The 22671-nt window shown below is 41.8% G+C and overlaps 1 non-coding gene across 1 annotated transcript; it reads right to left on the bottom strand.

The window, feature by feature from the left end:
* Nucleotides 1-21844: 21844 nt before the first annotated feature.
* On the bottom strand, nt 21845-21956 carry LOC128661878 (U5 spliceosomal RNA). Its single transcript, XR_008402655.1, has one exon. It is a non-coding gene; the product is annotated as a U5 spliceosomal RNA (small nuclear RNA).
* Between the last annotated feature and the right edge of the window lie 715 nt (nt 21957-22671).

The raw sequence follows: 22671 nt of genomic DNA, 5'->3' as shown, positions 1-22671 counted from the left end.
TTACAAAAAATAAAAAAATATTTACAAACATTAGAAAAATATTACAACAATTTTAAACTAATTACACCTACTCTAAGCCCCTAATAAAATAACAAAGCCCCCCAAAATAAAAAAAATGTCCTACCCTATTCTAAATTACTAAAGTTCAAAGCTCTTTTACCTTACCAGCCCTGATTGGATCAGCCAATCGGATTGAACTTGATTCTGATTGGCTGATTCCATCAGCCAATCAGAATATCCCTTACCTTAATTCCGATTGGCTGATAGAATCCTATCAGCCAATCGGAATTCGAGGGACGCCATCTTGGATGACGTCATTTAAAGGAACCGTCATTCGTCGTTCAGTCGTCGGCCAGGATGGATGTTCCGCGTCGGAGGTCTTCAGGATGCTGCCGCTCCACTCCGGATGGATGATGATAGAAGATGCAGCTTGGATGAAGACTTCAATCGGATGGAGGACCTCTTCTTGCTCCGCTTGGATGAAGAATTTGGCTCGGCTGGGTGAAGACGACTCAAGGTAGGGAGATCTTCAGGGGCTTAGTGTTAGGTTTGGGTGGTGGGTTGTAATGTTGGGGGGGGGGGGTATTGTATGTTTTTTTTTTACAGGCAAAAGAGCTGAACTTCTTGGGGCATGCCCCGCAAAGGGCCCTGTTCAGGGCTGGTAAGGTAAAAGAGCTTTGAACTTTAGTAATTTAGAATAGGGTAGGGCATTTTTTTATTTTGGGGGGCTTTGTTATTTTATTAGGGGGCTTAGAGTAGGTGTAATTAGTTTAAAATTGTTGTAATATTTTTCTAATGTTTGTAAAAAAAATTTTTATTTTTGTAACTTAGTTCTTTTTTATTTTTTGTACTTTAGTTAGTTTATTTCATTGCATTTATTTGTAGGAATTGTATTTAATTTATTTATTGATAGTGTAGTGTTAGGTTTAATTGTAACTTAGGTTAGGATTTATTTTACAGGTAAATTTGTAATTATTTTAGCTATTAAATAGTTCTTAAGTATTTAATAGCTATTGTACCTGGTTAAAATAAATACAAAGTTACCTGTAAAATAAATATTAATCCTAAAATAGCTATAATATAAATATAATTTATATTGTAGCTATATTAGGATTTATTTTACAGGTAAGTATTTAGCTTTAAATAGGAATAATTTATTTAAGAAGAGTTAATTAATTTCGTTAGATTAAAATTATATTTAACTTAGGGGGGTGTTAGTGTTAGACTTAGCTTTAGGGGTTAATACATTTATTAGAATAGCGGTGAGCTCCAGTCGGCAGATTAGGGGTTAATAATTGAAGTTAGGTGTCGGCGATGTTAGGGAGGGCAGATTAGGGGTTAATACTATTTATTATAGGGTTAGTGAGGCGGATTAGGGGTTAATAACTTTATTATAGTAGCGGTGCGGTCCGCTCGGCAGATTAGGGGTTAATAAATATAATATAGGGGTCGGCGGTGTTAAAGGCAGCAGATTAGGGGTACATAGCTATAATGTAGCTGGCGGCGGCGTGCGGATGGCAGATTAGGGGTTAATAAGTGTAGGTAGCTGGCTGCGACGTTGTGGGGGGCAGGTTAGGGGTTAATAAATATAATATAGGGGTCGGCGGTGTTAGGGGCAGCAGATTAGGGGTACATAAGTATAACATAGGTGGCGGTCGGCAGATTAGGGGTTAAAAAAATTTAATTGAGTGTCGGCGATGTGGGGGGGCCTCGGTTTAGGGGTACATAGGTAGTTTATGGGTGTTAGTGTACTTTAGAGCACAGTAGTTAAGAGCTTTATGAACCGGCGTTAGCCCAGAAAGCTCTTAACTACTGACTTTTTTCTGCGGCTGGAGTTTTGTCGTTAGAATTCTAACGCTCACTTCAGCCACAACTCTAAATACCGGAGTTAGAAAGATCCCATTGAAAAGATAGGATACGCAATTTACGTAAGGGAATCTGCGGTATGGAAAAGTCGCAGCTGAAAAGTGAGCGTTAGACCCTTTTTTGACTGACTCCAAATACCGGCGGTAGCCTAAAACCAGCGTTAGGAGCCTCTAACGCTGGTTTTCACGGCTACCGCCAAACTCCAAATCTAGGCCTTAGAAAATCCGCCTCCCAGTTCTCTACTCCTGGGATATGGATACCTGAGAGATGGCAAGAGTGATCCTCTGCCCATAGAATTATCTTTGAAACCTCCAACATTGCCAGGGGGCTCATTGTTCCCCCTTGATGGTTGATATAGGCTACAGTCGTGATGTTGTCCGACTGAAATCTGATGAACCTGACCGCAGCTAGCTGAGGCCAAGCCTGAAGAGCATTGAATATCGCTCTTAGTCCAGAATGATTATCGGAAGGAGGGCCTCCTCCTGAGTCCACGAACCCTGAGCCTTCAGGGAGTTCCAGACTGCATCCCAGCCCATAAGGCTGGCATCTGTCATTACTATAGTCCATTCTGGCCCGCGGAAACTCATTCCCTTGGACAGATGGACCCGAGATAGCCACCAGAGAAGAGAATCCCTGGTCTCTTGATCCAGATTTAGTAGAGGGGACAAATCTGTGTAATCCCCATTCCACTGATTGAGCATGCAAAGTTGCAGTGGTCTGAGATGTAGACGGGCAAACGGAACTATGTCCATTGTCGCTACCATTAATCTGATTACCTCCATACACTGAGCCACTGACGGACGAGAAATGGAATAAAGAGCACGGCAGGAAGTTAGAAGTTTTGACAACCTGACCTCTGTCAGATAAATCTTAATTTCTACTGAATCTATCAGAGTTCCTAGGAAGGAAACTCTTGTGAGAGGTGAGAGAGAACTCTATCCTTCGTTCACCTTCCACCCGTGAGACCTTAGGAATGCCAGAACAATGTCCGTATCGGACCTTGCGATATGAAAAGTTGGCGCCTGTTTCAGGATGTCGTCTAGGTAAGGGGCTACTGCTATACCCCGTGGTCTTAGAACCACCAGAAGGGACCCTAGAACCTTCGTAAAGATTCTTGGTGCCGTGGCTAACCCGAAGGGAAGAGCCACAAACTGGTAATGCCTGTCTAGGAAGGCGAACCTGAGAAACTGATGATGATCCCTGTGTATTTGAATATGTAGACAAGCATCCTTTAAATCCACGGTAGTCATATATTGACCCTCCTGGATCATAGGTATCATAGGTAAGATGGTTCGAATAGTCTCCATCTTGAAGGATGGGACCCTGAGAAATTTGTTTAGGATCTTGAGATCCAAGATTGGTCTGAAAGTTCCCTCTTTCTTGGGAACTATAAACAGATTTGAATAGAAGCCCTGCCCCTGTTCCTCCTTTGGAACTGGGTGGATCACTCCCATAACTAGTAGGTCTTGAACGCAATGTAAGAATGCCTCTCTCTTTATCTGGTTTGCAGATAATTGTGAGAGATGAAATCTCCCCTTTGGAAATGAAGCTTTGAAATCCAGAAGCTATCCCTGGGAAACAATCTCCAGAGCCCAGGGATCCTGGACGTCTCTTGCCCAAGCCTGGGCGAAGAGAGAAAGTCTGCCCCCCACTAGATCCGGTCCCAGATCGGGGGCTACTCCTTCATGCTGTCTTAGAGGCAGCAGCAGGCTTTTTGGCCTGTTTCCCATTGTTCCAAGCCTGGTTAGGTCTCCAGACTGGCTTGGACTGGGCAAAATTTCCCTCTTGTTTTGTAGAAGAGGAAGATGAAGCTGCGCCACTCTTGAGGTTTCGAAAGGAACGAAAATTAGTCTGTTTGGTCCTTAACTTGTTGGACCTATCCTTGGGAAGGGCGTGGCCTTTTCCTCCAGTAATATCAGAAATGATCTCCTTCAGTCCAGGCCCAAATAGGGTCTGCCCTTTGAAGGGGATATTGAGAAGTTTAGACTTTGAAGTGACATCAGCTGACCAGGATTTAAGCCATAGCGCCCTACGTGCCTGAATGGCAAAACCTGAATTTTTAGCCGTTAGCTTGGTTAAATGAAAAACGGCGTCCGAAATAAATGAATTGGCTAACTTAAGAGCTTTAAGCCTGTCTAGGATATCATCCAACGGGGTCTCTACCTGTAAAGCCTCCTCCAGAGACTCGAACCAGAAAGCCGCTGCAGCAGTGACTGGGGCAATGCATGCAAGAGGCTGGAGAATAAAACCTTGTTGTATAAAGATTTTCTTAAGGAAACCCTCTAATTTCTTATCCATAGGATCTAGGAAAGCACAACTGTCCTCGACAGGAATAGTTGTACGCTTAGCTAGGGTAGAGACTGCTCCCTCCACCATAGGGACCGTCTGCCACAAGTCCCGTGTAGCGGCATCTATAGGAAACATTTTCTTAAAAGCAGGAGGGGGAGAGAACGGCACACCTGGTCTATCCCATTCCTTAGTAATAATTTCTGAAAACCTCTTAGGGATTGAAAAAACATCAGTGTAAACAGGCACTGCAAAGTATTTGTCCATTTTACACAATTTCTCTGGGACGACAATGGTGTCACAGTCATCCAGAGTCGCTAAAACCTCCCTGAGCAACACGCGGAGGTGTTCAAGCTTAAATTTAAATGCTGTCATTTCAGAGTCAGACTGAAGTAGCGCCTACCCTGAATCAGAGAAGCGACCCACAGATAGAAGCTCTCCTGCTTCAACTTCTGCACATTGTGAGGGTATATCCGACATAGCTACTAAAGCGTCAGAGAGCTCTGTATTTGTTCTAGCCCCAGAGCTGTCCCACTTTCCTTGTAACCCTGGCAGTTTGGACAATACCTCTGTGAGGGTATGATTCATAACTGCCGCCATGTCTTGTAAAGTAAACGCATTGGACGCGCTAGATGTACTTGGCGTCCCTTGAGCGGGAGTTATAGGTTCTGACATGTGGGGAGAGCTAGATGGCATAACCTCCCTATTGTCAGTCTCAGAAACCTCAGGTGATAAATTTTTAAAAGCCATAATATGGTCTTTATAACTTATAGAAAGGTCAGTGCATTTGGTACACATTCTAAGAGGGGGTTCCACAATGGCTTCTAAACATAATGAACAAGGAGTTTCCTCTATGTCAGACATGTTTAACAGACTAGTAATGAGACCAGCAAGCTTGGAAAACACTTTAATAAATTTGAAAAAAGCAATAATAAAAAACGGTACTGTGCCTTTAAGAGAAAAAAAACTACCACATAAACTGCAAAACAGTGAAAAAAAGTTGTAAACTCCACGAAATTTTTACAGTGTGTATAAGGGACTAAAGCAGCATTGCACCCACTTGCAAATGGATGATTAACCCCTCAGGCCCAAAAACAAATTAGAAAAACAATAAACCTGTTAAACAATCAAACACACTGCCACAGCTCTGCTGTGGCTCCTACCTGCCCTTAAAAACGATTTTTGCAGGAACAAAACCCTCTATAGAGGTCCTATAAGCCAGAGGACTCCTTCAGGGAAGCTGGATGTCTCAGACTGAAAACGAAAATAGGCCCCTCCCACCATGCACTCAAAGTCAGAGGGCCTTAAAAAGGTACTCCTAGGAGTAATCTAACAAGCCATGTGGAAACTAGGCCCCAAATAAAGATTTATCACCCTCAGAGAAAAAACGTTTTTATTTATAAATCATGCAAACGTTTTTACACTAAGTAATATAGGTATTAAGATGAACATTATCCCTTTTTGCAAGCATGATCCCAGTTGTTGTTAAATCACTGTATCAGGCTTACCTTAAATATACCAGGCACTGTCAACATTTTCTAGACCTTATCTCTCTAGAAAAAAATATACTGAACATACCTCAAAGCAGGCAATCTGCAGACCGTGCCCCCAACTGAAGTTTACTTTCCATACTCTTCAGTTATGTGTGAGAACAGCAATGGACCTTAGTTACAAACCGCTAAGATCATCAAACCTCCAGGCAGAAGTCTTTTTCCAATTTCTGCCTGAGAGTAAAAACAGTACAACGCCGGTACCGTTTAAAAATAACCTTTTGATTGAAGGTAAAAACTACACTAAGTCACCACATCTCTCTTGATACTTCCTTTCTTGTCGAGAGCTGCAAGAGAATGACTGGGGGTGGCAGTTAGGGGAGGAGCTATATAGACAGCTCTTCTGTGGGTGTCCTCTTGCAGCTTCCTGTTGGGAAGGAGAATATCCCACAAGTAATGGATGAACCCGTGGACTGGATACACCTTTACAAGAGAAAGCTGCAAAAGTTCTGCAAAACAGTGTAAAAAAGCAGTAAACTTAACGAAATTTTTACAGTAGTATCTTACAGCCTTAGTAACTTTGCACAACCATGCAAATAAACAATTAACCCCTTAATGGCAAAACCGGATTGAAAAAATGTCAAAACCGGTAAAAAAGACTTTCAGCACCTTGCCACAGCTCTGCTGTGGCGCCTACCTGCCCTTCAGAACGATTTGTGGGGGAAAAAACTCCTTTACAGCCCTCAAACACAGCAGGAACCTCTAGAGAAGCAGTTGGATGTCTCTAAGGAAAAGAAACTGAGGCTTGAAAAACATAATTTATGCTTACCTGATAAATTCATTTCTATTGTGATGTATCGAGTCCACGGATTCATCCATTACTTGTGGGATATTCTCCTTCCCAACAGGAAGTGGCAAAGAGAGCACCCACAGCAGAGTTGCCTATATAGCTCCCCCCTTAACTCCACCCCCCAGTCATTCGACCGAAGGCTAGGAAGAAAAAGAAACCATAGGGTGCAGTGGTGACTGAAAGTTTCAAAAATAAAAATACAAATGCCTGTCTTAGAAAAAACAGGGCGGGCCGTGGACTCGATACATCACAAGAGAAATGAATTTATCAGGTAAGCATAAATTATGTTTTCTCTTGTAAGATGTATCGAGTCCACAGATTCATCCATTACTTGTGGGATACCAATACCAAAGCTTTAGGACACGGATGAAGGGAGGGACAAGACAGGGACCTTTAAACAGAAGGCACCACTGCTTGAAGAACCTTTCTACCAAAAATAGCCTCCGAAGAAGCAAAAGTATCAAATTTGGAAAATTTGGAAAAAGTATGAAGCGAAGACCAAGTCGCCGCCTTACAAATCTGTTCAACAGACGCGTCATTTTTAAAAACCCATGTGGAAGCCACAGCTCTAGTAAAATGAGCAGTAATTCTTTCAGGAGGCTGCTGTCCAGCAGTCTCATAAGCCAAACAAGATGATGCTTCTCAGCCAAAAAGAAAGAGGTAGCCGTAGCCCTTTGACCTTTCCGTTTATCAGAATAAACAACAAACAATGAAGATGTCTGACGGAAATCTTTGGTTGCTTGTAAGTAGAATTTTAAAGCATGAACCACATCAAGATTGTGCAATAAACGTTCCCTTTTTTTGATGAAGAATTAGGACACAAAGAAGGAACAACAATCTCCTGATTGATATTCTTAATAGAAACAAAACTTTCCAAGATAAAAGCTTAATATCTATGGAATGCATGGATTCAAAAGGAACCCCTTGAAGAACCTTAAGAACAAAATTTAAGCTCCAAGGTGGAGCAACCAATTTAAATACAGGCTTAATTCTGACCAAAGTCTGACTAAATGCTCCAACGTCTGGGACATCTGCCAGACGTTTGTGTAGTAAAATAGACAAAGCAGAGATTTGTCCCCTTTAGAAAACTAGCTGATAATCCCTTCTCCAAACCCTCTTGGAGAAAAGACAAAACTCTAGGAATCCTACCTTACTCCATGAGTAACCTTTGGATTCACACCAATAAAGATATTTGCTCCAAATCTTATGATAGATCTTCCTGGTGACAGGCTTTCTAGCCTGAATCAGGGTATCAATGACTGACTCAGATAAACCACGCTTTGCTAAAATCAAGCGTTCAATTTCCAAGCAGTCAGAAGCAGAGAAATTAGATTTGGATGCGAGAACGGACCCCGGATTAGAAGGTCCCGTCTCATTGGCAGAGTCCACGGTGGAACCGAGGACATGTCCACTAGGTCTGCATACCAAGTCCTGCATGGCCACGCAGGAGCTATCAGAATCACCGAAGCTCTCTCCTGCTTGATTCTGGCAACCAGACGTGGGAGGAGAGGAAACTGTGGGAATACATAAGCCAGATTGAAAATCCAAGGCACTGCTAGAACATCTATCAACACCGCCTTGGGATCCCGAGACCTGGACCCGTAACGAGGAAGTGTGGCATTCTGACGGGACGCCATCAGATCCAAATCTGGCGTGCCCCATAGCTGAATTAGCTGGGAAAACACCTCCGGATGAAGTACCCATTCCCCCGGATGAAAAGTCTGACGACTCAGGAAATCCGCCTCCCAGTTCTCTACTCCTGGTATGTGGATCGCTGATAGATGGCAAGAGTGATCATCTGCCCATCTAATTATTTTGGTAACTTCCATCATCGCTAGAGAACTCCTTGTTCCTCCCTGATGATTGATATAAGCTACAGTCGTGATGTTGTCCGACTGAAACCTGATGAATTTGGCCGCAGCAAGTTGAGGCCACGCCTGAAGCGTATTGAAAATCACTCTCAGTTCCAGAATGTTTATCAGAAGAATCGATTCCTCCCGAGACCATAAACCCTGAACTTTCAGGGAGTTCCAGACTGCACCCCAGCCTAACAGGCTGGCATCTGACGTTACTATGAGCCACTCTGGCCTGTGGAAACACATTTCCTGAGACAGGTGGTCCTGAGACAACCACCAGAGAAGAGAATCTCTGGTCTCCTGGTCCAGATGCAGTTGAGGAGAAAAATCTGCATAATCCCCATTCCACTGTTTGAGCATGCTTAGTTGCAGTGGTCTGAGATGTAGGCGGGCAAAAGGAACTATGTCCATTGCCGCTACCATGAGACCGATTACCTCCATACACTGCACCACTGATGGCCGAGGAATTGAATGAAGAGCTCGGCAAATGGTTAAGATCTTCGATTTTCTGACCTCCATCAGAAAAATTTTCATTTCCACCGAGTCTATCAGAGTTCCTAGAAGGAAACTTTTGTTTGAGGGAAGAGAGAACTCTTCCTTATGTTCACCTTCCACCCGTGAGATCTCAGAAATGCCAACACGGTGTCCATATGAGATTTGGCCAGCTGGAAAGTTGACGCCTGAATTAAGATGTCGTCCAGATAAGGCGCCACTGCTATGCCCCATGGACGAAGAACTGCCAGAAGGGACCCTAGCACCTTGGTGAAAATTCTGAGAAATTAATGATGATATCTGTGAATAGGGATGTGTAGATAAGCATCCTTTAAATCCACGGTAGTCATATATTGACCTTCCTGGATTAGAGGAAGAATAGTCCGAATGGTCTCCATCTTGAAAGATGGAACTTTGAGGAACTTGTTTAGAATCTTGAGATCCAAGATTGGTCTGAAAATTCCCTCTTTTTCGGGAACCACAAACAGGTTTGAGAAACATCCTAGCCCCTGCTCCTCCCTTGGGACTGGGAGAATCACCCCCATGGTATATAGGTCTTCTACACAGCGTAAGAATGCCTCTCTCTTTGTCTGGTTTGCAGACAATCAAGGACACATTTTTTAAAACCCAGGGATCGTGAACATCTCTTGCCCAAGCCTGAGCAAAGAGAGAGAGTCTGCCCCCTACTAGATCCGGTCCTGGATCGGGGGCAACCCCTTCATGCTGTCTTGGTGGCAGCAGCAGACTTCTTGGGCTGTTTACCCTTGTTCCAAGTCTGGTTAGGTCTCCAGACTGACTTGGATTATGCAAAATTTCCCTCCTGCTTTGAATTAGAGGCAGTTGAATCAGGACCACTTTTAAAGTTCCGAAAGGAACGAAAATTATTTTGCTTAGCCCTTGTCTTAATTGATTTATCCTGAGGAAGGGCATGACCCTTCCCTCCAGTGATGTCTAAAATAATCTCTTTCAGTTCAGGCCCGAAAAGGGTCTTTCCTTTGAAAGAGATGTTCAAAAGCGTAGATTTAGATGACACATCAGCAGACCAGGACTTAAGCCATAACGCCCTGCGTGCTAAAATGGCAAGACCTGAACTTTTTTCCAGTTGAAATGCGGCATCTGTAATAAAAGAATTAGCCAACTTAAGAGCCTTACTTCTATCCAAAATCTCTTCTAAAGGAGCCTCCATCTGAAGAGCCTCTTCTAGGGCTTGAAACCAGAAAGCAGCTGCAGTAGTTACAGGAACGATGCAAGCAATAGGTTGAAGAGAAAAACCTTGAACAAATATTTTCTTCAGAAGACCCTCTAATTTTTTATCCATAGGATCTTTGAAAGCACAACTGTCCTCAATAGGTATAGTTGTACGCTTAGACAGAGTAGAAATAGCTCCCTCCACCTTAGGAACAGTCTGCCATGAGTCCCGCAAGGTGTCAAATATAGGAAACATTTTCTTTAAAACAGGAGGGGGAGAGAACGGAATACCTGGTTTATCCCACCCCTTAGCAATAATATTTACAATCCTCTTAGGGACTGGAAAAACATCAGTGTAAACAGGAACCTCTAAATACTTATCCATTTTACACAATTTCTCTGGAACTACTATAGGGTCACAATCATCCAGAGTTGCTAATACCTCCTTAAGCAATAAACGGAGGTGTTCCAAGTTTAAATTTAAAGGCCGTCATATCAGAATCTGTCTGAGGAAGTGTCTTTCCTGAATCAGAAATCTCTCCCTCAGATAACAAATCCCTCACCCCTTCAAAGCATTGGGAGGTCATATCAGATACGGCTACTAAAGCGTGAGATAGCTCAGTATTTTTCCTTAACCCAGAACTATCCTGCTTTCCTTGTAAACCAGGCAGTTTGGATAAAACCTCTGTGAGGGTTGTATTCATAACTGTGGCCATGTCATGCAAAGTAAATGAACCTGACGCACTAGAGGTACCTGGCGTCACGTGTGCGGGTGTTACTGGTTGTGACACTTGTGGAGAGCTAGAAGGCGAACCTTCATTTGCATCTGACTGAGAATCATTTAAAGCTCTATTTTTAAATGCTAACATATGATCCTTATAATTTATAGACATATCAGTACATTTGGGACACATTCTAAGAGGGGGTTCCACAATGACTTCCAACATATTGAACAAGGATTTTCCTTGGTGTCAGACATGTTAAACAGGCTAGCAATGCAACAAGCAAGCTTGGAAAACACTTTAATCAAAGTAAAAAACTCTTAGAAATAAAACGGTACTGTGCCTTTAAGAGAAAAAAAACTGTACAAGTTCTGCAAAACAGTGTAAAAAAAGCAGTAAACTTAATGAAATTTTTACAGTAGCATCCTACAGCCTTAGTAACTTTGCACAACTATGCAAATAACCAATTAACCCCTTTAATGGCAAAACCGGATTGAAAAAACATCAAAACCAGTAAAAAAGACTTTCAGCACCCTGCCACAGCTCTGCTGTGGCTCCTACCTGCCCTTCAGAACGATTTGTGGGGGAAAAAAAACCTCCTTTACAACCCTCAAATACAGCAAGAACCCTTGGAGAAGCAGTTGGATGACTCAGAGAAAAAGAAAACTGCACAACTGAGGCCGAAAATAGGCCCCTCCCACCTCACTGGTTTTTTGAGGCCTAGTAAAAGAAAACACCTGAGTGTCTTCTAAATAATTATGTGGGTTAAAAAACCCAAACACAAGCCACAATGACCCCTCAGTCCCTTACAAAAAATGTTTAAAAATGCTTTCCTTTTGAAAAAACATAATTTATGCTTACCTGATAAATTCCTTTCTTCTGTAGTGTGATCAGTCCACGGGTCATCATTACTTCTGGGATATTACTCCTCCCCAACAGGAAGTGCAAGAGGATTCACCCAGCAGAGCTGCATATAGCTCCTCCCCTCTACGTCACTCCCAGTCATTCGACCAAGGACCAACGAGAAAGGAAAAGCCAAGGGTGAAGTGGTGACTGGAGTATAAATTAAAAAATATTTACCTGCCTTAAAAACAGGGCGGGCCGTGGACTGATCACACTACAGAAGAAAGGAATTTATCAGGTAAGCATAAATTATGTTTTCTTCTGTTAAGTGTGATCAGTCCACGGGTCATCATTACTTCTGGGATACCAATACCAAAGCAAAAGTACACGGATGACGGGAGGGATAGGCAGGCTCTTTATACAGAAGGAACCACTGCCTGAAGAACCTTTCTCCCAAAAATAGCCTCCGAAGAAGCAAAAGTGTCAAATTTGTAAAATTTGGAAAAAGTATGAAGCGAAGACCAAGTTACAGCCTTGCAAATCTGTTGAACAGAGGCCTCATTCTTGAAGGCCCAAGTGGAAGCCACAGCTCTAGTAGAATGAGCTGTAATTCTTTCAGGAGGCTGCTGTCCAGCAGTCTCATAAGCTAAACGAATTATGCTACGAAGCCAAAAAGAAAGAGAGGTAGCGGAAGCTTTTTGACCTCTCCTCTGCCCAGAGTAAATGACAAACAGAGAAGACGTTTGTCGAAATTCCTTAGTTGCCTGTAAGTAAAATTTTAGAGCACGGACTACATCCAGGTTGTGCAGTAGACGTTCCTTCTTTGAAGAAGGATTTGGGCATAAAGAAGGAACAACAATCTCTTGATTGATATTCCTGTTAGTAACTACCTTAGGTAAGAACCCAGGTTTAGTACGCAGGACTACCTTATCCGAATGAAAAATCAAATAAGGAGAATCACAATGTAAGGCTGATAATTCAGAGACTCTTCGAGCCGAGGAAATAGCCATTAAAAATAGAACTTTCCAAGATAAGAACTTTATATCAATGGAATGAAGGGGTTCAAACTGAACGCCCTGTAAAACATTAAGAACAAGGTTTAAACTCCATGGTGGAGCAACAGTTTTAAACACAGGCTTAATTCTGGCCAAAGCCTGACAAAAAGCCTGGACGTCAGGAACTTCTGACAGACGTTTGTGTAACAGAATGGACAGAGCTGAGATCTGTCCCTTTAATGAACTAGCAGATAAACCCTTTTCTAAACCTTCTTGTAGAAAAGACAATATCCTAGGAATCCTAACCTTACTCCAAGAGTAACCTTTGGATTCACACCAATATAGGTATTTACGCCATATCTTATGGTAAATCTTTCTGGTAACAGGTTTCCTAGCCTGTATTAAGGTATCAATAACTGACTCAGAAAATCCACGTCTTGATAAAATCAAGCGTTCAATTTCCAAGCAGTCAGCTTCAGAGAAGTTAGATTTTGATGTTTGAAGGGACCCTGTATCAGAAGGTCCTGTTTCAGAGGTAGAGACCAAGGTGGACAGGATGACATGTCCACCAGGTCTGCATACCAAGTCCTGCGTGGCCACGCAGGTGCTATTAGAATCACTGATGCTCTCTCTTGTTTGATTCTGGCAATCAATCGAGAAAGCAACGGGAAGGGTGGAAACACGTAAGCCATCCTGAAGTCCCAAGGTGCTGTCAGAGCATCTATCAGGACTGCTCCTGGATCCCTGGATCTGGACCCGTAACGAGGAAGCTTGGCGTTCTGTCGAGACGCCATGAGATCTATCTCTGGTTTGCCCCAACGTCGAAGTATTTGGGCAAAGACCTCCGGATGAAGTTCCCACTCCCCCGGATGAAAAGTCTGACGACTTAAGAAATCCGCCTCCCAGTTCTCCACTCCCGGGATGTGGATTGCTGACAGGTGGCAAGAGTGAGACTCTGCCCAGCAAATTATCTTTGATACTTCCATCATAGCTAGGGAGCTTCTTGTCCCTCCCTGATGGTTGATGTAAGCTACAGTCGTGATGTTGTCCGACTGAAACCTGATGAACCCCCGAGTTGTCAACTGGGGCCAAGCCAGGAGGGCATTGAGAACTGCTCTCAATTCCAGAATGTTTATTGGCAGGAGACTCTCCTCCTGACTCCATTGTCCCTGAGCCTTCAGAGAATTCCAGACGGCACCCCAACCTAGAAGGCTGGCGTCTGTTGTTACAATTGTCCAGTCTGGTCTGCTGAATGGCATCCCCCTGGACAGATGTGGCAGAGAAAGCCACCATAGAAGAGAATTTCTGGTCTCTTGATCCAGATTCAGAGAAGGGGATAAGTCTGAGTAATCCCCATTCCACTGACTTAGCATGCACAGTTGCAGTGGTCTGAGGTGTAAGCGTGCAAAGGGTACTATGTCCATTGTCGCTACCATTAAGCCGATTACCTCCATGCATTGAGCCACTGACGGGTGTTGAATGGAATGAAGGGTGCGGCAAGCACTTTGAAGTCTTGTTAGCCTGTCCTCTGTCAGGTAAATCTTCATTTCTACAGAATCTATAAGAGTCCCCAGGAAGGGAACTCTTGTGAGTGGAACGAGTGAACTTTTCTTTTCGTTCACCTTCCATCCATGTGACCTTAGAAATGCCAGCACTAACTCTGTATGAGACTTGGCAGTTTGAAAGCTTGAAGCTTGTATCAGAATGTCGTCTAGGTATGGAGCTACCGAGATTCCCCGCGGTCTTAGAACCGCCAGAAGAGCACCCAGAACCTTTGTGAAGATTCTTGGAGCTGTAGCCAATCCGAATGGAAGAGCCACAAACTGGTAATGCCTGTCTAGGAAGGCAAACCTTAGGTACCAATAATGATCTTTGTGAATCGGTATGTGAAGGTAAGCATCTTTTAAATCTACAGTGGTCATGTATTGACCCCCTTGGATCATAGGTAAAATTGTCCGAATAGTCTCCATCTTGAACGATGGAACTCTTAGGAATTTGTTTAGGATCTTTAAGTCCAGGATTGGTCTGAAAGTTCCCTCTTTTTTGGGAACCACAAACAGATTTGAGTAAAACCCCTGTCCCTGTTCCGATCGTGGAACTGGATGGATTACTCCCATTAACAAGAGCTCTTGTACGCAGCGTAGAAACGCCTCTTTCTTTGTCTGGATTGTTGACAATCTTGACAGATGAAATCTCTCTCTTGGAGGAGAGTATTTGAAGTCCAGAAGGTATCCCTGAGATATTATCTCTAGCGCCCAGGGATCCTGAACATCTCTTGCCCAAGCCTGGGCGAAGAGAGAAAGTCTGCCCCCCACTAGATCCGATCCCGGATCGGGGGCCCTCAATTCATGCTGTTTTAGGGGCAGCAGCAGGTTTCCTAGTCTGCTTGCCCTTGTTCCAGGACTGGTTAGGTTTCCAGCCTTGTCTGTAGCGAGCAACAGCTCCTTCCTGTTTTGGTGCAGAGGAAGTTGATGCTGCTCCTGCTTTGAAATTACGAAAGGAACGAAAATTAGACTGTCTAGTCTTGGCTTTGGCTTTGTCCTGAGGCAGGGCATGGCCTTTACCTCCTGTAATGTCAGCGATAATCTCTTTCAACCCGGGCCCGAATAAGGTCTGCCCTTTGAAAGGTATATTAAGCAATTTAGACTTAGAAGTAACATCAGCTGACCAGGATTTTAGCCACAGCGCCCTGCGTGCCTGAATGGCGAATCCTGAATTCTTCGCCGTAAGTTTAGTAAGATGTACTACGGCCTCCGAAATGAATGAATTAGCTAGTTTAAGGACTCTAAGCCTGTCCGTAATGTCGTCCAGAGTAGCTGAACCAATGTTCTCTTCCAGAGACTCAATCCAGAATGCCGCTGCAGCCGTGATCGGCGCAATGCATGCAAGGGGTTGCAATATAAGACCTTGTTGAACAAACATTTTCTTAAGGTAACCCTCTAACTTTTTATCCATTGGATCTGAAAAAGCACAGCTATCCTCCACCGGGATAGTGGTACGCTTAGCTAAGGTAGAAACTGCTCCCTCCACCTTAGGGACCGTTTGCCATAAGTCCCTTGTGGTGGCGTCTATTGGAAACATTTTTCTAAATATCGGAGGGGGTGAGAACGGCACACCGGGTCTATCCCACTCCTTAGTAACAATTTCAGTAAGTCTCTTAGGTATAGGAAAAACCTCAGTACTCGTTGGTACCGCAAAATATTTATCCAACCTACACATTTTCTCTGGTATTGCAACTGTGTTACAATCATTCAGAGCCGCTAACACCTCCCCTAGTAATACACGGAGGTTTTCCAGTTTAAATTTAAAATTTGAAATATCTGAATCCAGTCTGTTTGGATCAGAACCGTCACCCACAGAATGAAGTTCTCCGTCCTCATGTTCTGCCACCTGTGACGCAGTGTCTGACATGGCCCTAATATTATCAGCGCACTCTGTTCTCACCCCAGAGTGATCACGCTTACCTCTTAGTTCTGGTAATTTAGCCAAAACCTCAGTCATAACAGTAGCCATATCCTGTAATGTGATTTGTAATGGCCGCCCAGATGTACTCGGCGCTACAATATCACGCACCTCCCTCTGAGCGGGAGATGTAGGTACTGACACGTGAGGCGAGTTAGTCGGCATAACTCTCCCCTCGTTGTTTGGTGAAATTTGTTCAATTTGTACAGATTGACTTTTATTTAAAGTAGCATCAATACAGTTAGTACATAAATTTCTATTGGGCTCCACTTTGGCATTGCAACAAATGACACAGGTATCATCCTCTGAATCAGACATGTTTAACACACTAGCAAATAAACTTGCAACTTGGAAATACAATTCAATTAGAATAATATTAAAATGTACTGTGCCTTTAAGAAGCACAGAAGATCTATGACAGTTGAAAATTAATAAATTGAAACAGTTATAGCCTCAATCCTTGTAAACAACACAACTTTAGCAAAGGTTTAATCCCATTAGCAAAGATAACAAATTCTGAAAGCAGGAAACAAATTACAGAATAAACGTTTTTTATCTCAGTCAAACTATAATTCTCACAGCTCTGCTGAGAGAAATTACCTCCCTCAAAATAAGTTTGAAGACCCCTGAGCTCTGTAGAGATGAACCGGATCATGCAGGGAATACAATGAGTTGCTGACTGAAATATTTGATGCATAGAAAAAGCGCCAAAAAACGGCCCCTCCCCCTCACACACAGCAGTGAGGGAGAACAGAAACTGTCAGAAAAACAGATTAAGCAACTGCCAAGTGGAAAAATAGTGCCCAAACATTTATTCACACAGTACCTCAGCAAATGAAAACGATTTTACATTCCAGCAAAAACGTTAAACATAATCTCTAGTTATTAAACAGCTTTATGTATTTCTTACAGTGTAATTCTAGTGAAGTACCATTCCCCAGAATACTGAAGTGTAAAGTATACATACATGACATTATATCGGTATGGCAGGATTTTCTCATCAATTCCATTGTCAGAAAATAAAAACTGCTACATACCTCTATGCAGATTCATCTGCCCGCTGTCCCCTGATCTGAAGTTTACCTCACTCCTCAGATGGCCGAGAACAGCAATATGATCTTAACTACTCCGGCTAAAATCATAGCAAAACTCTGGTAGATTCTTCTTCAAACTCTGCCAGAGAGGTAATAACACACTCCGGTGCTATTTTAAAATAACAAACTTTTGATTGAAGATATAAAACTAAGTATAATCACCATAGTGCTCTCACACATCCTATCTAGTCGTTGGGTGCAAGAGAATGACTGGGAGTGACGTAGAGGGGAGGAGCTATATGCAGCTCTGCTGGGTGAATCCTCTTGCACTTCCTGTTGGGGAGGAGTAATATCCCAGAAGTAATGATGACCCGTGGACTGATCACACTTAACAGAAGAAATAAAAACGTTTTTATCTTTTAAAAATCGTGTCACCAGTAACAAACAAGCCCTTCAAGTAAGCTGAAACTTTTATGACTTTAATCAAAGTAAATCAAATGAAATACAGCTTACCCTTCCCTCATGGGAATATTACCAGCCTTTTCTAGAATTAACAGTCTGTCTAGAAAAATATAGCCTGAACATACCTCATATGCAGCTTAGCATGCAAACTGTTCCCCCAACCAAAGTTTTTCCTGTACTCTTCAGCCCTTGTGAGAACAGCAATGGATCTTAGTTACAAAGTGCTAAGATCATAATCCTCCTTGCAGAAATCTTCATCCCTTTTCTGCCAGAGAGTAAATAGTACGCACCGGTACCATTGAAAATAACAAACTTTTGCTTGAGAAAATAAAAAACTAACATTTTTGTCACCACACTCATTACCATTTCCTAGCAGTTAGAGTAGGCAAAGAGAATGACTGGGGGGTGGAGTTAAGGGGGGAGCTATATAGGCAGCACTGTTGTGGGTGCTCTCTTTGCCACTTCCTGTTGGGAAGGAGAATATCCCACAAGTAATGGATAAATCCGTGGACTCAATACATCTTACAAGAGAAATAGGCCCCTCCCACCTCACTCGATGTTTTGAGGCCTATTAGAAAAACACCAGAGTGTCTCTTAATTAACCATGTGGGTTAAAAAACCCTAACACAAGCCACAATGACCCCTTTAGTCCCTTCAAAAAACGTTATAATTGCATCATTTACTGAACAAACAAAAACGTTTTTTCCTAACAGTGTGACCAGTAACAAATGAACCCTTCAAGCAAGCTGAAATTCCTATCCAAGTGTCAGAATACAGCTTACCCTTCCCCCATGGGGATATTGCCAGCCTTTTCTAGAATAAACACAGTCTGTCTAGAAAAATATAGACTGAACATACCTCATATGCAGCTTAACATGCAAACCGTTCCCCCAACTGAAGTTTTCCTGTACTCTTCAGCCCCTGTGAGAACAGCAATGGATCTTAGTTACAAAGTGCTAAGATCATAATCCTCCTTGCAGAAATCTTCATATCTTTTCTGCCAAAGAGTAAATAGTACACACCGGCACCATTTAAAATAAACTTTTGCTTGAGAAATAAAAAACTAACATTTTTGTCACCACACTCACTCAACACTTCTTAGTTACTTAGAGTAGGCAAAGAGAATGACTGGGGGGTGGAGCTAAGGGGGGAGCTATATAGGCAGCTCTGCTGTGGGTGCTCTCTTTGCCGCTTCCTGTAGGGGAGGAGAATATCCCACAAGTAAGGATGAATCCGTGGACTCGATACATCTTACAAGAGAAAAGTGCTGTCCAGAGTACTGAAACCAGAAAAAAGCTTAGATGCCTTCTTCAAATAATGATAGCAAGAGAAAGAAGAAAAATTGATAATAAGAGTAAATTAGAAAGTTGCTTAAAATTGCATGCTCTTTCTGAATTACAAAAGAAAAAAATCGACTTCAGTGTCCCTTTAACACAATGTCTCACCGGATTTATTTTGACGCTTAAACAGATTCAGAAAAAGAACCAGTTTTAGCAGAAGAAATGACGTATATCGCCTAGGTGTAAATTGTCTCTTGCAGAGTTTCCCATATTCAGCTCCCAGACAAATTGGCGTTTTAAGTCTCTGTATGACATGGCAAAAATAAATCTCATATAAAGGAATTGTGCCTAAATCTTCATAATAATTTAAAATACACAGACCATATTAAAAACACACACACACACACATATATATATATATATATATATATATATATATATATATATATATATATATATATTTATCTGAAACAGTAACATATTGGATAAATATTTGCTTAGCTTGATAAATGGCTGTATAATAAATGTATAAATGTTTATTTTAAAATAACATCTGTTTCTTAATTTTTCAGACAACAAGATGTCCTATGAATATTGATCATAAACATGAATATATGCACTCAAAAATTATTAGAAATGTGCTGTATTTATTTAAGATGCAATATAATGCCAGGATGTTAAATGAAATGATTCTGTGAAGAGCCAAATAATTTACAGTATAATTGCTTACTAGTATGATACTAGAAGTATGTTCATCTTTGGCCTCTATAAATACATGCTAAGTTATATTAGGTGAGACAGATATATGACCAGACAGGTTTATTAATATAAAGAAATAGTGTATTTGATAAACATTTTATAGGTTAGATAATTGAACTGCAGCAATATAATGAAACTGTTTGTCTTTGTCTGCTACCCCCGATGGCCTAAATCCAGTATTACAGCCAACATTTGGCTGTTGAAAATAAAATTTCCCAGTAAACAATCAAAGAAAAGTTTGTATCCAAATCTATCGAATGATTAAGAAGTGAGGAGGAGTTTTGTCGTAGACAAAAACACCCTGCACAGAGAGAGAGGGAGGGACCTTGGTGGAAAAAAACTTTGCTTGGTGACTATTTTGCAATCATGCTGGCTGCCATCTTTGCTTATAGAAGGATCAGTGTGCAAACACAATTTTCTGTAAGACAAATACGTTGGGACACACTGTGGATAAGAGACTATCAAGATTAATTCTCTCACAAATTTGCATAATTACTCTAAACATATGACGATAGACATATTTGGATATTAACTGAATTCTCAAACTGGTGAACTTGTAAAGTATCAAGAAATACATTAATTGCTGCTGCAGTCTAATTGAAGCTGATAAATTTAAAAGGGCACAATTAGTGTTTTAAGCTTGTGTTTCATAGTTCTGTGTAGTCTTAACTAGTCATTATTGCTAAATAATTTATTTACTAGAGAGGGTTTTATACTCCGGATTTATAAGTCAGTTATTATAGTGAACTCTTTCAGAACTGTACATAAACTGGTTATTGTGATTATATCCCTGGTAGTTATTAATTAATCATAGTAAGTTGGTAATCCATATTGAGCATTGAACTAGAGTTATTGGTTAAGAACAGAAGATTCTGGTATTTTATTGTGGTTATTTAATGAGATTATTGTGAATAAGGTAAAATGTAAAGATATATTTGTATGATCTTTGTAAGGATATTATAACAGCATAAGTGTGTATCATCCGATTCATAATCTGGCTTTCTATAAATATAATTCAATGTGTTTATAACTAACTAATAAAAAGAATTTAGGAATTTATATTAATTTTATATGCATTTTATTGTAGATTTGTTTTAAAGAATAATTATTAAATATATTGTATTATAACCCGGCCATATACTGACAGAACCATCCGGCCACTGCGGCCGGCCCAGTAGAAGACAAATTCTCTAAGAGAAAAATATTCGCCGGTAGGAACCAAAGATGTTCCGGAACCGGAAACAGGGCTGTCGCGAACCACCCCTAAAGGATCTGGTACAGAACTCCAGAAAATCCAGTCAAAGACAAGGACCAGGAAAATAAACCCAGACACCCAGAACTTGGAGCCAGGTTACAACTGTAATACTCCCTGAGGAACCAGCGGGTTACCCCTCCAGAGTAGACTTCACACCCAGGCGATGCATCATAGTTATATCCAAGGCAGCTTGGACACTGAACTCTCACGTAAGAGTCCCAAATACAGAGTGCCTAAGACACCCACAACGGGATACAACTCCCAAATTAAAAGGGTGCTAGGCAATGATGAAAGCCACACAGTGGCTGTTGTCCCTAGTGCCTTAGGGTCAACCAGAGTGGCTAAGTCCAAAGACTAAGGAAACGCCAAGCGAATAGAGCTCAACCCTAGATATTCTGGATTGAGAAGGCGGCCATAGTCTCCAAGATCCTCTTAGGATCTTTCTCCTGGAAGCCCTACGGTACGAGGAATAACAAATGAACATTCTAACCCTAGACAGGTAAAACCCCCAAAACATCTAAGTAGGGTCAAAATACAGGAAAAAAGGACACCCCTATTCTGCAAACTCGAACAGATGGACTCCCAAAAGTAGAAAAACCCCAAAGGCCCTACTTCCTGAACAGCTGACCAAAAGCCAACCCCAAGGAAAGGAGACAAAAAAGGCCCAATCAGCCTCAATCCGAAGGAAGAGATGCTGTGATTAAGGAAAACAGATCCCAAAGGACAATTCCAAAGAAATCTTAAAGAGAAGACGAGGAGACATTATCCAGAGCAATCCTTAGCAAGATCTGCCCTGACCCTCATCAACAAATAGGAAAAGGATAGCGAGGACTGATTGCAATCCTTCGGTCACCTGCAAATCACAATTTAGGTGAGGCTATATGTAACCCATCAGTGAAAGGGTACTCGCTGTAAGGAACACCTAGTCACCCTGATGCTCCTTCTTAAAGGAAGAGATGAGAACCAGCCTGTCTGAGAACAAAAGGCCTCCTCTCCATATTGTAGCCCTGCATGGGCAGAGTCTAAAAAATTTATTGAAGCTCATGAAAGTTCCATTTCACGAAAACTCTAGCAAAAAGCAAAAGTGTAATTCGATCTGAAGAGAACCCAAAAGAGAAACTAACTCCTCATCCGAGTAAGAAACTCACAATCCAACCAGTTACACCGGCACCACGTGGATGATATAAGTTGTAAGGAACAGAGTTTAGTGCCCGACCAGAGCCAGCCTGCTACATAGGGCATTCAAAACTGACCCTGCCACAGAAAAACATAATTTATGTAAGAACTTACCTGATAAATTCATTTCTTTCATATTAACAAGAGTCCATGAGCTAGTGACGTATGGGATATACATTCCTACCAGGAGGGGCAAAGTTTCCCAAACCTTAAAATGCCTATAAATACACCCCTCACCACACCCACAAATCAGTTTAACGAATAGCCAAGAAGTGGGGTGATAAGAAAAAAAGTGCGAAGCATATAAAATAAGGAATTGGAATAATTGTGCTTTATACAAAAAAATCATAACCACCACAAAAAAGGGTGGGCCTCATGGACTCTTGTTAATATGAAAGAAATGAATTTATCAGGTAAGTTCTTACATAAATTATGTTTTCTTTCATGTAATTAACAAGAGTCCATGAGCTAGTGACGTATGGGATAATGACTACCCAAGATGTGGATCTTTCCACACAAGAGTCACTAGAGAGGGAGGGATAAAATAAAGACAGCCAATTCCTGCTGAAAATAATCCACACCCAAAATAAAGTTTAACAAAAAACATAAGCAGAAGATTCAAACTGAAACCGCTGCCTGAAGAACTTTTCTACCA

Source organism: Bombina bombina, chromosome 5 (genome assembly GCF_027579735.1).
Source record: "Bombina bombina isolate aBomBom1 chromosome 5, aBomBom1.pri, whole genome shotgun sequence".
NCBI lineage: Eukaryota > Metazoa > Chordata > Amphibia > Anura > Bombinatoridae > Bombina > Bombina bombina.
This window is presented reverse-complemented; position numbering and strand designations above follow the sequence as displayed.